The 18747-nt window shown below is 35.1% G+C and overlaps 1 protein-coding gene across 2 annotated transcripts in view; it reads right to left on the bottom strand.

The window, feature by feature from the left end:
* The window catches only part of LOC129246421 (zinc finger protein squeeze), a 32877-nt gene extending 14381 nt beyond the window's left edge, over window positions 1-18496 (bottom strand). The window contains exon 1 of one of the 2 annotated variants that reach the window (XM_054885237.1): window positions 17865-18496. The gene's annotated coding sequence lies outside the window, so the exon portion shown is untranslated. Of the gene's footprint in view, window positions 1-10390; window positions 10505-17864 lie in introns of those variants that run through there. The other variant, XM_054885271.1, reaches the window with a different exon arrangement.
* Between the last annotated feature and the right edge of the window lie 251 nt (window positions 18497-18747).

Raw genomic sequence — 18747 nt, 5'->3', positions numbered from 1 at the left:
ACCATGTCACTTGAGAGATTCAGCCGAATTCTGCACGATCATTTCACATGCATTCACACACTCGTCCAATCAGTCGTTGCTCAATGCAACGAAGCAACATGAGCGAAGACTGTTAATTTTTTTCGTACTTATAGTATATATCACTAACACAATTATATCACCAGTCGAAATTTCGCACTACCATTTCATACAGGGTGGCTGATGAAAGCCGCTACCAAAAAAAAATTGAATAACTTTTTTTCTTTTTAAGTTATCTGTTCCATTTTTGTTTTAATTTGCAGATTGATCTTTAAAATTTATTAAAATGGATAACTGGGACACGCAAACAAGAATTTGGATAGTCCGCCGCTATCACGCACTGGAGTCCGTAGTTTTGGTACAGAGAGAGTACAGGAGGATGTTTGGCGGCGATCCCCCGAGCAGATGGACCATAATGAGACTGGTGAATAATTTTGCTGAGCAAGGAACCGTCGCAAGAAGGCCTTATCATCGAAACCCACCAGTTCGGACGGAGGAAACGATCGCTGCTGTAGCTGCAGCTATACAAAGCAATCCAAGGGTTTCTACAAGAGGCTTATCTGCTCAACTTGGTGTCAGCCGACAGTCTTTGCAAACAATAATGCACAAAGATTTAGACTTATTTCCCTACAAAATTCAAATGGTTAACAAACTGAATGCAGCAGACTTGCCGATTCGCTTGGAATTTTGCCAGAAGATCCTGCAAATGGTGGAAGAAGACCAAAACATGTTAAACTGCCTTTTCATGTCTGATGAGGCCCATTTCGATTTAAACGGCAATGTGAACAAACAAAATTGTCGAATATGGAGTACTTCTAACCCACAGATACTCCACGAGACGGAATTGCATCCTCTTCGCGTGACAGTGTGGTGTGCGGTTTCTTCACGCTGTATTGTCGGGCCTTATTTTTTTGAAGAAAATGGTCACACCGTTACGGTTACTGGAGACCGTTATTTGAAAATGCTGAAAGAATTTTTCTATCCAGAACTACGCCGAAAGAGAATTCCTTTCAACTCTGTGTGGTTTCAACAAGATGAGGCAACATCTCACATAGCCCAGACTGTTATGACAGAGTTGCGACGAAAATTTCCCAATAAACTGATTTCAAGAAACTCCGAATTTCGTTGGCCCCCCAGGTCGCCAGACCTTACTGCACCTGACTTTTTCTTGTGGGGTTTATGTAAACAAGAAGTTTATAAAACAAAGCCAACAAATTTGGATGAACTAAAACAATCCATTCGGGCAACAATTGCGGCTATTCCTGTCGCAACTCTCAAAGCAGCAATGAACAACTTTTTACTAAGATGCCGCACTTGTGTCAACGAGCATGGGGGGCATTTAAATTCAATTATTTTTAAAACTAGTTAAGCTACATTTAATAAAATTTAATGACCTTCAACTTGAAAAAAAAAATAAATGAATTCCATACACTAAAAAAAAAGTTATTTGACTTTCTTAATGTAGCAAAATTCATCAGCCACCCTGTACTTATTCACACACTCGTCCAATCAGTCAATGTTCAGACGGCAACGAAGTGTCATTGGTTGATTTCTTTCGTATATCACCAACACAATCTCAGTTTTTTTGTAAACAGATCCCAAGTAATGTCAGCCTATCAGCTGATTCTGTCAAATTCGCCGAATAACGGTCTGCTAAAGAGCATATCTCTAAAAATCTTTTCACCATGGAAACAAAGAAACTCCCCCATGCTTCAAAGGCATGTAGTGATGATTGACTATGCCCTACTGAAAGGAATTGGGCAGCAAAGCGATTAGTGATGGTGAAAGGTCAGGTCGCTCACAGAGTGTGCAATCACCAGAAAACATCGATACAGTGCGTGAAATTGGAGATTCCTCAGTTAAACGTTTACCATTTTGACCAAGTCTTCACGCAAAATTGTGTATTGCAGTGAGCGAACAGAAATAACTCCTGAAAATGTATATCCTAGTATTAATCAGGCGTAAATTTGTTTTATGAAATTGTGGAGAATATCGACAGCGCTTACATTTCATATATATTCGAAAAATTATCGTCGAAAAAATTAATGATAGTTCATCAAGAACGTTTGACATTTAAGGTTAAAAATGCTTTATCCGGAATAAAGTAATTCTTTTAAACTTTCAGTGCATTTAAATTCCATACCATACTTTTTCTTGTTCAAATGTGTAAATAAAACTATTTCTATTCGTATTCTATTCTACGTATGCAGGTACGTTTTAATTTAAGTTATTTTGAAGGATATTCAATGAGGTACTATTTTCAAGCAAATAAGGTACAATTTACGGTTTTGATTTTGCATCACTGGTCCAGCGAGAGAGTTTGCGCGAGTGAGAATATGCACAATGAGCGAAATTGAGTTCAGCAAGCAAACACTGTTGCATGTGCGCGGCACGCGTGACCTACTATTTTCATTCTTACTATTTTTTGTGCATACATTTTCAAGTTGGTTTACAGCAGTAGGGATGAGAGAGCAATGCTTCCTATAAAAAAACATGTTTTTTTTTTGTTTTAATGATTTACTAGTCTATTTACGGAGTTCATTGATTTTTGGTAGGTGTTACCTCATGAATATAAAAAAAAGTGTTTACAATTTGTTCAAAAATATTGTATGAGCTTTCATGCTCGGATGTTTTTTTTATATACAGGGTGATACAATTAAAGATATGAGTTTGGTTAAAGTAATAAAATCAATAATAACTTAAACGATATTTTTTCTTAGTAAGATTAAGCACCGTCAATATACATACATGGAAGAAAAATTTAATTCAAATGATTTCTGTGGTCGTTTTAATTTTTGAGTACGTTTTTACGAATTTCGGTACCTATCTATTCAACAGCAACTTCCATGCGTATGTCTAAGTAGACCACTGAAAATATTTGGGCGCACTGTTTTAATCTGCGTCAAGCACCTCATCAGCCTATCAAATTGTCTAAATTGGTAAACATTGGACTACATTTCCGCAATAAAAAAATATATGATATTTCGTAGTTGAAAAAATCCTAGGACCGGCTTAAATAAATACTTTTTCAATGAAAAATTAATAACGACTACAAAACCAAATTATTTGAACCAAAAACTTTAAGAATTGAATAAAAAAAAAAACTCAAGTAAGAAGGGAAATCAATCCATTTGTGCCCATTATTGCGAATGTATCTTCAAAAAATGCCTCACATTTTTGTTCCTTTGCGCTGTTTTTTAACCGAGCTGCGTTTTCTTGATACCGTGGCCACCGAGAAAAGCAGTATTACTCGCAAAACGCAATAAATCAAACTTTGAAATAAAATGTTAAAGAAGCGAACTTGATATTATTTTTGTTTTTTTCTTTTCAAGGGTGATCAATTTAGAGTCATCGGATTTTAAATTGAAATAAAACAACGAAAATTCAAATTGATTGGCCAATATTTATTATTTTTGTGTAGAACTATTCATGACTTTTATTTTTTACTAGCTTATACCCGTGGGTTTCACCCCACATTTCTATCAAGAAGTATGCAATGTAAATAAAACAACTTTAACTTTTTTAAGTCAGTTTAGGTATTATTTAAAACGATCGGATATACGACATTTTTTGTTATATTATTTTGAGTATAAATAAAAAGGTTTTTCGGTGCGCCAACTCTGGAGGAGGCTACATATAATTGGCCATGGGTACAACATGAGTTGGTTAGATTGACTCCTGCTACAGCTAATGATTGTCCCTGAGCTTTATTTATGGACATTGCGAAAGCCAGTCTAATAGGAAATTGGAGGCGTTTAAAATTGGTATGAAAACTTTGTGGTTTTCAAAATTTCCTGATAAAACCATAGCTTCTATAACATTCGGTGAAAGTTTCGTGATGATTAGCCTTGTGCCATTGCATAAACGTGGAGGATCCAAATTACGCAGCATAATTATCATGACCCCCTTTCTAAAAGCTTTTTGCGAATATAGATATTACAATGGAATGCATCAGCTGTTTTTTGTTTACATATTTACAGTGATGGCGATTAAACGATGATTTTATAACTTGTGGTGTACACTGTCAATATTTTCCGCTAGTTAAACTTGCACTTCAATTTGATGTGTGTGGTTTGCTATTTTATTAATTTAGATTATTTCATGTTTAATTTTAAAATAAAACTATTTTAGCTTACATACGTAATCATATAGCTTTGAGTGTAATATTTATGTAGCTAAACCGGCATTATTATCTAGGCATGGCGTAGTTTTTAAGCATTTTTTTTTTAAATAAAATTGATATTTCGCTTAGATTGCTGGACTGTTTACTTACCGATAAAGCTTTACCAATAAGAGAATGCATTCAATTCAGCAATACCTCTATCGTTGATAATATAAATTCGTTTCTATATCAAATGGTCTTACCCCCATTTTTCTCTAAGCCCATATTTTTTCTAGGAGTACTAAATACTAACTTCATTAAACTTTTTACCAATTTTTGGTATTCTTCTATAAATGCGTCCAGTGATATGCAGCATGAAAAATCCCATTTGCATAAGAGGTGTCACGCCCCATTTCTAGCTATCACCAGTTTTCATGCAGGTGTTAGGTATTAACCTTATATAATCTTTTACCAAATTTCAGTTGTCTAGCCCAAATAATTCCGAAGACATGGAAAATGAAAAATTGCATTTATATGGGAGATGCCAAGCCCCCTTTATCGTTTTTCTCAGTTTCTTGGAGGTGTTAGGGATTAACTTCATATAACCCCTTCCCAAATTTCATTGGTCTAGCCTAAATACTTCCAGAGATATGGACTATAAAAAAATCCAGTTGTATGGGAGGTGCCACGCCCCCTTTTTCGTTATACGCAGTTTTTCTGGATGTGGTAAGGATTAATGTCATATAACCCCTTACCAAATTTCAGTAGTCTAACGTAAATACTTCCACAAATACGGACTGTTAAAAATTCCATTTGTATGGGAGGTGCCACGCCCCCTATATATACAAAATATTTTTTAGCCCATGACCATCCCGGTAAGCTATCCACTTCGTTATGCGTTTAGGACGCAAGTCGATCTATAGATACATACATAATTATAATTTGAATTTTATATACATATATAGATAGATAATCCCTTTTAAATGTTGGCCGCAACTGCGGCGTAATTCGGCCATCCGTAAACACCAATTTTGAATGGTCCGAGACGAGCGATAAATTGCTCACCGAAAAGACCACGCAGTATATCCATGTTTTCACGGGCTCTATGGCAAGTAGCATCGTCTTGTTGGAACCAAATGTTGTGGAGATTACGGGCTTCAATTTTCGGCATTAAAGAGTAATTTATCATGGAACGATAGCGTTTGTCATTTACTGTTACATTGGCGCCAGCCTAGTCTTTGAAGATATATTGGCCGATGAATCCTCCATCCCATAGGTCGCACCAAACGGTTGTTTTCAATCCGTGTAATGGCTGTTCTTGAACGGTTTTGGGTACATCGCTGAACACCATAAGTCGGCCTGAGCGCGCGATGAACACTTTCCACGTAGCTTCAATTTTCGTAATACAATTTTACGATTTGTAAACGTTGTTGACGCGTAAGTATGATGAAAAAAATGATGTATGTATAATATTTAATTTGACAGTAGTCACAATCAGAGATTCGTAGATATTTTGAGTAGATTGAATTCATGATTGCACCAAGTAGTGGGAACACCAATGAAATGAGCTCATAATTGATATTCATTTTTCTGTTTTTCTTTTAACGGAATTAATATACCATAGACAGTTCCAAATCAATGGAACCTTTTAAAGGTTTTGAGTATAGCAACACAAAATATGAAACTTTAATAGTTGCAAAAATTAAAATTGCTTTATTCACATATATCGGAAGTACATTGGTGAAAAAACAAAAAAGTGTCGTGTAGCGTAGTACACATAATACTAGAAGTGAAACTTTCAAGGCAGACAAAGAAAGAGGGAGAGACCCGAGAGAGAATGAGAGAGAGGGAGAGAAAGAAACGGAGAAGGCTCGATCGGTGTAGGTAAACGCCGGACATAAGCCGTGGTAACAACGCGCACTACTCCGAGCGTTTATCACACGCACAAACGCAGCTATTCCAGGACCACAGCAACGGCACAAATTACTGCAAGGCAATATCAATAAATCCGACGCTGGAATGGAAAGCAGTTTATAGTACGCACAAGCACTAGCCAGGAAACGGAAATAAGCGCCAAAAAAATGCAACCAAAAAACCCCCAAAACAGTAGCCACCAAGGAAATATATAATTCCAAAAAGTAGGCACCAAAAATATATTTCCTACAAGTTTACACCAACAAACAAGCGCCAAAAAATAGGCAGAAATTAGCAACCACAAGGAAAAACTCAGGAAAAATAGCCTAGAGTCTATCTAAGACATATGTATAGCTCTCTCTCTCTCCTTTTCCTCTAAGTTATATCTGTTTTCTCTCTCGCGGAACGCAAATGCCCAAAACGTTGCATGGCCTTGAAATTTTGCTCTCCATTTTCACTCGTCCCTTGTCTTTTAATGAGATAACATTTTTGAAATTTTGTTTTCTAATAACTCCGTTGTTTACACCACGTTAGCGCACAAAAAATGCAACCATGCGAACATTTCATGTTGGTATCTTTTTTTTGTGTTGACATATGCAAAACTCATGACGTGCAACTACAGCAGCGCTGCTAAACTTTTGCAAATGCTGCGGCTACTCAAGTTGACGACACCCGCTCATATTCTATTCAAAATAGAGTAACGCACGCCGCCAGTTAGTAAATATTACGATATTTGTGTGTGCGGCAGTCGAAAGTATATTACTAAATAGAGTTGCGCACCCAAAAGAAAGGCGATCACATATTTTCGTCGTGACCAAACCACTTTTCGTGGTTTTCAGTGGTTTTCAAATTTACAACGCGGGCTTCCATAAAAAAATTCTAAAGCCTGCTAACCTACCACTTTTTTGGCAGCCAATCTCTCCTACCCAACCCCATAGTATTTCTTCCGGTCAACTGCCGCTGTTTGGTCGCATGCCAAATCGGCGTGTTGCCGCTGCTCCCTACCTTCCCTTTCTGCCTGGCATTCGACTTTTTGACGAGCGCCCGCAATGTTCTATTTTTCTATTCATTCTTTTTTAAATCATAATAAAACCAGAGAAGGAAAGGAGCAACAACAAAAAGAAAGAGCAAAAACTCAAAATTGTATGAATGGGTAGCGCGAAGTGCTTGTTGTTGTTGTTGTTGTTTTAACAGTAATAGAAGTGCTATTTAGGGTTGCTGCCGGTGCCACCAATTCCTATTGAACGCGGCATTCGATTTATTTATTTCTTTGGCTCACTTCCTTTTTACTATTTATTTATTTACATAATTTTTTTTGTTGTCATTATAAATTATTAGCGATAAGTGAGTCTACTGTCAATTATCAAAATAAATCTAAATATGAGCGGTGATAGAGGACAACGTAAATGGGTGTGGGGTAAAAGTAGAAAAAAAAAACTTAAATCAAATTAAAAAATTAAATAAAAAATAAATAAAGTAAAAATAAATAAAACAAAATAAAAAATAATTAAAAAACAATAAAAATCGTAAAAATATAAATCAACTAGGTTAAACTACATTAACGGGCAAGCAAAAGGCAGCAAATTTGCATTAATGGCTTTAGAGTCTAGGAAAGCGTGACCAGTTGCCATCCATTGTGCAGTAAGTTTCTCCATTGAGCAAATCTTAACTCACATAACGCCCCTTTGGACCTCCGAAAATCACAAAATTATTCACCACGGATTTATACTTGTTTTGGTTCGTTCCCACGACAGTCGATTCTACGTTACTGGAACGACGACGCGGATTTATATCTGTGATGAATATGCCAAAATGGTTTTTTGGTATTTTTTTTTTTGCTATCGCTGTCTTTTTTAACACTCTTTTTCTAGTTCTCTCACAAATCTCATCTATTTTTATTGAGCCTGCAAAAGTTTGTATTTTATTATTCTTGGCGTACCCATTTCTATGCCCGCCTATGTATAATAATACAATATAGGGAAAGTCGGCATTTCGAAAAATTCTAAGTTCTAACGCTGGACAGCAGTGACGACTTTTATTATTGCTTTTGCACTGATGTGATCGCAAAGGCCAACTCCGTGTGGCAGTGATCGTGACGAGCAGTCGGTTCTACGTTACCGAAACGACCCGGATTTATATCCGGCCAAGGACTGTCACTCCAGCAGCATTCACCGTATGTAAGTATGGGGAATGTTTATGCTACTACAACAAGAACAACAACAACAACAACAACAGCTAATACTTTTCTGTTTTGTTTTTCTTCACGCTACATAAAATCACGGCTCGTTTATAGCTCGTTTTCATTTTTTGTTTCTTTTGTATGCAGAATTTATGTTCAAGTTCAATAAATATTATTAATAATTTATGTCGGTTTGCAAAAAGCGGAAAATAAATTAGTAAAATTTTTAAATATTAGCACAACGCAAAAATGTAGAAAAAGATATAATTTTAAATTTCTAAGCATTCCGACGTCATTGTTGGTGTTTTAGTACAAGCAGTATTTTGTTGTTATTTTCAATTTCGCTCACTGACAAATGAGCCTCTCGTGAAAAACATCGCATGAAAACATCATACAATTTTATTTAAATACTCCCTTTTGTAGAATTGAAACTTTGATTCTCTTAGCACTGATCCATTCTTGACTACTTTTTTTTACTAATATAAATGCCGATATATCATCGCTAAGCAAAAGGAATATTTAAATCTATATTTCCTTGATAGTAAAATGTAAAATATTGCTCTGAGGGTTTGGCGACTGTTTTTGGGATAAATAAATATTAATAATTTTTGAAACAGCTGCAAGAAAGAAATCAATATGTAAGTAAATACAAATCTATAACTATAAGGAGCGGATATTCCAAATTTTTTTTTTTGCCTCCGTCACTTTACTGAAAACATAATGTCGGAGCGGAGAAGAAAGGCGCTCAACGCCTCGAAAAATGCAGAGTATTGAACGTTCCACGGACCAATATTCTTCTCTGAATGAGTTTGATACAATCAGCTTGTGAGCTCGTGACGTAATGCAGGCAACGACATTTACATGCACTACTAAGAGTTATTTTCTTTTTTTATTATTTTGACATTATACTAGTCCCTTAAAGGAGAGTTGTACTGGTTGTTAATCACACCTTATTTAATACCAGGGCACTTCAAAGAGGTAGCAGAAGTAGAGCAAACCCAACAACGACGGATTGCTTTGTTGTAGGAATTCATCAAGCCCTGCCAGGCACGGTGAACTAACCACCGGTCACTGTTTTCAATCTCATCAACCCAAGAAACAGGAAGAGGGGTGCTATATGAGAGGAGATATGTTGTTGCCTAAACTCTCCAGAGCGTCAAACGCGAAATCTCAAATTTCTCAGTGATGTGTATTTTATTGGTGATTAAATTTTCTGGACAACAACAAAGTAAAAGACAAAGTCCACGTTTCCACGACAGTAGGTTCTGCGATACCGAAACGACCCGGATTTATATCCGGCCAAGGACTGTCACTCTAGCAGCATTCCCCGTATGTAAGTATGGGGAATGTTTATGCTGCTACAACAACAACAACAACAACAAATAATAATAAAAGTTGGGCAGTTTCGAGAAAACATAAAATCAGAAAAATGTCAAATCAGCTGCTCTGCTGCTGTTATCTCATTGACGTGCCTTGGTTTGCGCATACATATCTATGTAGGTATGTACGATATATGCTTAGTGTATAGAAAAGGTGGTACATATATCGTTTGAAATTCAGTTTCATTGTCAAACGATTTTTTATTGGAAGAAGTAAGCCTTAAGTTTATTTAATTTTTCAGTATGTTTTCGGTACTTATCTCACTAATGGCAGCTTCGCTTGTTTTGTTTTTACTCGAATAGCCCCAGAAGATTGGTGTACAAAGCGCAACTTATAGGCGGCCAATTGGCATCACCGCTTCGGCTTATATTCGGATTAATATCTGACAAAATTTCTCAAAAACTTATTGGAAAAGTTTTGCTTACAATAACTGATGCTCAGTTACAAAGATCACTTTTAAAATTAACAGGCTTTATTTTAGAAATTTATTATTTATTTTAAATAGAATAATAGGTTTATACATTTTTTATTCATACATTAGACGTACACCACGAATAGGAGGAGGAGCTCTGCCAAACACCCAAAAAAACGGGTGTACTCGTATATACATACATATGTATATATATTTATGGATATTCGCTTTCATCTCATTTAAATAGAATCTCTTTTTTCATATTATCGTACTAAATATACATAAATTTATACATATAAAATCATCAGAAAATTAATTAAAAGTATGAAATAAAACTAAGTCTAAAAGATAATTTATCTATAGTTCAAAAAATATACATATGTACATATGTAACTCCTGTCATTCGATATAAAACCGAAATTCCAAAATTTTGTTCTCGTAAATCACCAACGAAATTAAATCATTACTTCCACGCTTTAAATATAATTTCTTCCTCCTACGTAACGAAAAAAAATCATCAGAAGAACATAAAAAGAAAAGTGGGTAAGAAATATTGCTATTTGCTCACAAGTAGAACAAAAAACAAAACCAACAACAACACGCTGCCAACACTTCACTAAAAACCACACGACTCATAAAAAATGTTATACACACAAAAAACATTCGGCAGCGCCGAGCAGTGACAGCGGCATCTGATTAACTGCATTGTTGCGTCCAAGCAGAGCAGCCAAAAAGTGGAAAGAAGCAAAGAACAAAAAAACGAATTAGTCAATAAAACAGAATTGCGCGCTTAAATGCCAAATACATGTAAACAAAACACGAGGCGGACGGGAGCAGCACCGCCGAATGGCCGGCTACTCGATAGCGTTGGCTCGCTGTCCACGTTCGCCGTCGCAGTCACCGTGCGAGGGAGCGTCGAGTGGACTGCGTGGAGAGCGTATTATGAGTGCGAGGATGGACGAGAAAAAACAACGCAAAGCCAGCAGAGAACGTGCATTATATCAGCGTTCTCTGAGCCAGTTGATGCGAAAAAAGGAAAATGTACATAAACGTGGAGAAAAAAGACGCAGTAAAAAGAACAACAGAGAGACCAGCAAATAAAATGTACAAAAAAACGGTTAGAAGAAAATTGAATGAAGCAAATGAAATTATGCAAAACGAAAATGTGTGAAAGAAAAAAAGTTACACAAATTATAAACGTTTGCGGATAACGCGCGGGACGGTTGGTCGTGCATTTGAATGATGAATGAAAGGCGGTAAGTGGGTGTGGGTAAGGGGAATCATGGCCTACCCACAAATGTACATACATATGGATATGTATGTATGTATGTAGATGTATCTGTTAAAGGATTTGTGAACTATGGAAGAGGCATTTGCATGAGTATAAAAAAAACAGAAGGCGAGAGCCAAAATGAATGAAACTACGCGGCGCCGCCACGCGCTGAGTTTTTTAGATACTTTTACTTTATTTCTTCCGCTCTGCCTATGTGCGCGTTTATATTTCTAATGCATATTTATTATTATTTTTTTTGTTCGTAAAACGATTTGCGTTTTTGCTACTGACGGTAGTAGTAGAGCAAACTGCTAATTTTAGCTGATTAGCGTTTGCGATTGGTTTTGAGAGGGGGGATGCTGCGCGGTATTTGATTGTTGTCGATGGCACGACAGGCTATAATGAAAAAATTATTAAACTGAAAAAAACGAATATATGTACACATAGTTACTAAATTATACATACGGGAGCGTAAGTCCTATTTTTTGGTAAGATATCAAACATGGTATATAAATGTTAAACTTAAAAGCATTTTATTTCATATATTAATAAAAACAAAATAAACAAAAATGTAAATTTCACTTAAATATGCTTAAATATTGTAATTTTGTTAAATTACACTTATTCGCTATGTGACTAAAGTATACATACGGCTGTTTAATAATTAAAAAAAAATATATTTTAGTATTTCGTATGGCTTCCTTTGGCATCTACTACAGCAGATAATCTAGCTGGCATGGACAGTGCCAATTTTCTTGTTGTTTCTGCCGATATTAAATTCCATTCTTGAATTAAAGCCTCTTTTAATGATGGAATGGACGTTATGTATCGTTTTTTTAAGGCTCTTTTCAGATGATCCCATAAATGTTCAATTGCATTTACATAAATCTGGTGATTGGGGTGGATGTTCCAGTTTATTTTTTACGTTATATAGCAGCCACTCTTTCACCAGATTCGAGGAATGCTTGGGATCGTTGTCGTGCATGAATATAGCATTTTCTGCGAGACCAAGTTTTTGCGTGCTGGGAATGTAACTGTCTTTTAAAATTTCAATGTACATGGTCTTATTCATAGTACCTTCTATAAACCTTAAATTTCCAACACCATTTGCTGCCATACATCCCCATACCATAAGAGATCCTCCACCATGTTTCACAGTTGCATTAACGTTTTGTGGCAAAAACTCCGTGTTTGGTTTTCTCCAAACTTTAGCGCGCCCGTCTCCTCCAAATACCATAAACTTGCATTCGTCCGTAAATATAACTCGTTCCCAAAATGTTGGATCGCTAACATGGACATTTTTATACTTTTCAGCATATTCCAACCGTTTAACAAAATTTACGGCTCTCAGTAGGGGCTTTTTTCGGGCAACTCTGCTTAAAAACCCATTCCTCTTAATGCAACGACGTACCGTTTGGCTACAAACCTCAATATCGTGATTCAGCCTTATTTCATTATTAATTGCAACCGCACTTTTTTTTGGATTATCCTTCACTGTTCGAATAATAGTCCGCTCCAGTCTTTCAGTAAGCTTACGTGGGCGACCTGATCGCTGTTTGTTCGCATAATTTCCATTATTTTCGAAATTTTTTATTATTGTCTGTACAGTAGGTTTTGTTAAATTTAAAATTTCACCAATTCCTTGTAAAGATTTTCCTTCGCGCCTTAGTTTTACAACCATTTTACGAATATCCTCGGAGATTTCTTTAGTTTTAGGCATTTTTTACGTTTTTTATCTTAAATAACAATTAAGTCTGGAGAAACTGATATCAGTCGTAACACTGATCTTCTATTAATGAGCAAAACGCATTTTCATAAAATTTCTAACGGTATTATTAGCGGCGTATAAAAACAACTACTCGCGTATGTATACTTATGTAACATTACTGGGATGCATTATTAGTGTTTTTAGTACATATTTTATCAACGCTGACAAAAAAAATACACAGGGTGTTGTTAAAATAATAAGATTAATTTAATTTATTAGTGTTGGATACAAAAAATAAGAAAAACAATTTTAAATCTAAGAAAATAAGAAATATTTTATCGTATGTATACTTTAGTAATTATGTGTAACTACAAATTTCCAAAAACCTATATCTGCTGCTCAAACGCAATTCGAGGGTCTGTAGATCCTTAAATTTGAAAACACCGAACAAGATGTTACTGTTTCTGGTACAGTTGGACTATGGGAGTCGCCGAAGCAAAGAGAGCAGACGAATTCATACAAGGTGTTATTACTAGATCTGCTTTAATTATTTTCATTTTCATTCATTGTGGAACAACATAAAAACGCACGCCACAAATAGGAGGAGCTGGGTCAAACACCCAAAAAGAGTGTACGCGCCAATTATATATAATATATAATTTTATTTATTTATTTTATAAAGGTTTACATGGGAGCGTGTCATTATTCTGTATTACAAAATTCTGTAAATTGCAAAAAAATTCTGCTTTTTAAAATTCTGCATGTTTAATGCGAAAAATTCTGCTTTATTCAAGTTTTGTGATTTTCGTCATACAAGAAGTAACAAAATAAGCATTTATTCCCTAATATACATACATACGTATGTACATATATGTTTAAGCGATAACAATATTTTAGTTTAGCCAATTACAATATTTTTTGGAATTCTTTTTAAATATGTAGTGTGACTTAATTCATTTCTTTTCTTAATAATTCTTCGGAGCTGTTCGTTTTTTTTTAGAAGATTGCTGTGGATTGCTTAGCCGGAGTTGGACTGGTGAGGGTTATTTTTTTGAAGTGCGGCCGAAGGCCGCCCACGCGAAAAGGAGTTCTACGCAAAAATATGGTGGATTGCGTAGCCGGAGTTGGACTGATTAGGGTTATTTTTTTTGAAGCGCGGCCGAAGGCCGCCCACGGGAAAAGGAGTTCTACGCAAAAATACGGTGGATTGCGTAGCCGGAGTTGGACTGATGAGGGTCATTTTTTTGAAGCGCGGCCGAAGGCCGTCCACGCAAAAAGGAATTCTACGCAAAAATACGGTGGATTGCGTAGCCGGAGTCGGACTGATGAGGGTTATTTTTTTGAAGCGCGGCCAAAGGCCGCCCACGCGAAAAGGAATTCTACGCAAAAATACTGTGGATTCTATCGAAACTGAAGAAAAAATTATTATTATTATTATTTTTTATTTAATATCTCGAATAATAATAAAAATAATAATAATAATAAATTAAATAATTACATTACCTCTTTAACATTGTTAACATTATATTTTAATACAGAATTTTGAAAGCAGAATTTTAAAAAGCAGAATTTTGTTTTTAGAATTTTGTACATACAGAATTTCGACACCAACCCGGTTTACACAACAATTAAATTACTATACAAACTGAAAGTAGTGCAGCGCTAGCATCGACCGCTAAAAAATAAAATTTGCGATTTATTATACTAAAATTTAACAAGCAATAAAACTGCATAGCAAAATTTCTTCTAGATATTCTAATTAAAAGCCGTGATGAAAAGTTTGTGAAATTCCGTGCTACTTTTTGTATAGTTTGAAATTTGGATTTGTATGGTTTTCTCAGACATTCTTAAAAAAAAAAAAAAAAAAAAAAAAAAAAAAAAATGGACATTCAAAAAGAACAAGACAAATAGTTAAAATTGGTCAAAATCTTGATGCGCGTTAGTTTTTTGTGGTTGTTGTTGAGCGGTATTACCACCGATCGTCGTCACAGCTCTCGAAGATACTCGGGATGAATGTCGTTTAATGTCTGCCTGCAAACTGCTCAATCCAGTAGTTGCAGTCGTATCTGGTCGTGGATCTCGTCAGTATAGTCGAGCTATGCCTTTGCGTATAAATCTTAAATGACATTATTTTACATATTTCAATCTTAAGCGAAAAAATAAATTAAATTTAAACTTCAAAAATTATATTTGTATTTTCAGAAAAAAAATGAAATTTGATGATTATGTGAAATACATATATATTTTTATAAGGTAAAAAAATAATACCTTGTAGCGCTTGTTGTTTGAATAAAAATATTTGTAGGCAGTCTTCAACAAAACTTCTGGCTTTCCTTGCCTCCAAGGTCTATTCAAAGAATTTATAAAAATGTATGATCTTGTGAGTAATTTTCCTTTTTCTCTTTTTCACATACTTCTATGTGCCCCAATTGGATTGTTGTCTGCACTGTCAATTCGGTACAGGCATACAACTTTCTGATATGCAACATATAAGAATTTTCAGCTTTTTTAGCATATTAGGGGCACCGTTTCCAACTTAGTGCACACCGCTGTATACATATATATATATAAATCCAAGTGACAATACGTGCACAGAACACAATAACTGAATTGAATAAAACCATTTTGACTTAAATTTTATATTCCCTAGCAAAAATTCCTGTTTTAAGGTCATAGAACATTTATAGGATAAGTTCTATATGGGAGAAGAATACCTCACGACTATATAAAATAGAAAGTGTAGAAACAAGGAGGTCCTTAAGCGCATTTTACAGGATAAACTACGTCACGAAATTCAGTGCGAAACATTTAGAATAGGCTGCAAGAAGTTGAAAAAAAAATAAAGAAATAAGATAAGATAATAAAAAGAATAAGAATAAATAATTAACACGTTCCCAGTCCGCTGAGCCACATATGGTTCAGGAAACGTGCGCCTGATAAGCACTGATACGTTCCTGAGCCGTATGTGCGTCAGGGGGTATATGAAACTTCTAAAGCAAATTATTCGACTGGACGTAACGGAACTGTACAGTTTCTACACTGGACGTGCTGGTACGATAATAAAGTAGAGAAAAACGCCGGGACATAAGAAAAAATATTTTTATTTTACGCAGAATTCACAAATTATTTTTAATTATTTCTTATTACGACACTCCCAGGCCTATCCAAATCAGCAATCTCGGGGTCATGCCCTATGTTAATATCATAATTCCAGACAAAACCTTCTTCTGTGCACAGTTTATAGATTTTCAAGCCGTATTTATGAGCTTTTGATGGGTTGTATTGACGGAAAGATATCCTGCCTCTAAACGGCATCATCGACTCGTCAATGACGATACATTCACTAGGTGTTAGTAAGCTCTTCCAGTTATTGATAACAAGGTCCAAAAGTGGTTTTATTTTGTATAGACGTTCGTTTTGATCCCTCGGAGCTTCATTATCAACAAAGTGCCAGTGTTAAATAAATAATAAAATAAAAATTTAAAAAAAAAATTTAATAAATAAAAAATATATACATATATATATATATATATTTAAAAAAGTAAAAAATAAATAAATGAATTAATAAATAACAAATAACAAATCAATAAAAAAAAAATAATAATAAAAATATGATGAAAATGATACTTGTTGATATTCAATTATGCATTATTTCTAATGAAAATCTTATTTTAATTTCATTGGATTGCTATCTATCAAACCATGTTGTTAAACGTTCTCTAATAATTGATGTTTTAAAACAACTTACTCCTTTGGAAAAAAAAAATTAGTTTCACCACAAAAAATACTAACATTAAACGTTTACTCGAATTGCGGTGTGAGCCACTGTATCTCAAGATCCTACCTTTATTTAAAATATTCTTACGACAACAAATTTAAAAAAGTCGGGAGAATGTTGTTTTTTGTAGTCTCAAAAAACATCCTACTTCAATTGGTTTCCAAGGGGTTGGAGAGTTGAGTGGTATCGGGTGTTTTTTAGCTGCATGAAAATTATCGCTGAGAATGGCAAACAGTGTTTAGTTAACATCTCTGTTCGATAAGGTTTGGCAAGTCATCATGAATCGCTTAATGCCAGAACAACGCTTCTAAATTGTGAAAAACTACTTAAAAAAAATAAGCAAACAGTTGAATAAGACGCCGAAATGGCGTTCTCACGACAGTCAGATCCACATTACCCGAACGACCCGGATTTATATACGGCCAAGGACTGACTGTCACTCCAGCAGCATTTCCCGTACATGTATAGGGAATGTTTATGCCGCTACAACAACAACATCGCCGAAATGCTAAAACAAAAAATAAATTCCATGAAATTATCTACCAGAATATAATAAAAAAATGTTGTTCAACAATATTTCTGTTTTCTATTATCATTTTAAATTCTCTAGCTCTTAGAAAAAACACCCGCTATCATTTGCCATCGCCACCTCCCCATTCGTTTGCAAGCCATACGGGAGTATTACTTTTATTATGAGGTAATTTAGCACTGCGACCTGAAGGATTTATTGTCCAGTACTTCGTTTCCTTAATTTTTTAATGTTTTAAATCAGTTAATATTGAAATTGATTGTAAGCCAACAAGAAATGAAAAAAAAAAAAATGTTATGAATATTGCATTTAAGTCCCGTAATTCATTTATTGTTGGTTAATTTTCGTTATTTAGTCAATAGTCCACAGATTTTACTAATGCCTGAATGGGTTGTTGCATCGACTTGATGCTTTTTTTCGCATAATACATTTCAAATTTCTACTTAAAACCAGTTCATTTAGAAACGTTGCACTAAATGTGGAATTCTTAATTGTTTTATAATTTCGGTTGTCTTTGAAATTTTATCAAATTACAAATTCCCATCAGAAATAAAATAAATCAAATACTAACCCCGGTACGCTTTTTCACAATTTCACAGTAGCCAAAAAGCGATGAGTGATGCTTCCAGCTTCGTAGTGACACAGTTTCAATGCACCGGCACTAATTGCTCAAACGGCACGTGTTATGCGGCGGTCAAAAATGCATTTTTACTCCTCACTCAGGCAAACAAATGTAAATCGGCCAAGCGTTTATGGGGTTTTTTGTTCTTACAAATTTCACTGCAGAATTTCGATAATCGTACGCCAACGCATCTTTCTAATAAAAACAATCTTTCAGTTTTTATTGCTTGCGCTTTCAATGTTCCTATATTTTAGCTCTTTTTAGTTTCCTTTGTTGTGCTTTCGCGATATCGTTTTTTATACGTTTTATAAAATTTTCTTGCTCCCAAGTGGCTGGCCCCTTTTATCAATTGTGCTTTTGCGTTGGTGGTTTTTTTGTTTTTGCTTTTCTCAATATTGTGGTTTGTTGATTTTTGCAACACTTGCAATCAAACGAATATTGCGCTTTGGCGGCGAATACCTGTGTATGTATGTTTGTTTTTAGCTGGTAGCTGCTTCTACAACTTCAGCTCCACTACGCCACTTCCCGCTCATTCGACGCCTACGGCAAACGCGCACAAAAACACAAGCGAGTACAGAAAAAAAAAATACGACACTCTTTTTACTCTTGGTGTTGTTGTTTTTGCTCCTGCTCCTCCTCCTTCAATTCTATTTTCTCTTTACCATTCTTTCATATTCTTTCTTTGTTTTCGGCACACCGTCGCATGAAATACGAAAAAACGCGCTCACATACAATTAGCCATCCATAAAAAAGAACTACGCGAAGTAAAAAAATGGCCGCGCTTATTGGCACTAACTCCCGAAAAATAAAATTCTATGTATTTGGATTTTTT

Source organism: Anastrepha obliqua, chromosome 1 (assembly GCF_027943255.1).
Source record: "Anastrepha obliqua isolate idAnaObli1 chromosome 1, idAnaObli1_1.0, whole genome shotgun sequence".
NCBI classification, from domain to species: Eukaryota; Metazoa; Arthropoda; class Insecta; order Diptera; family Tephritidae; genus Anastrepha; species Anastrepha obliqua.
The sequence above is the reverse complement of the archived record's forward strand: the minus strand, read 5'-3'. Positions and strand labels throughout refer to the sequence as shown.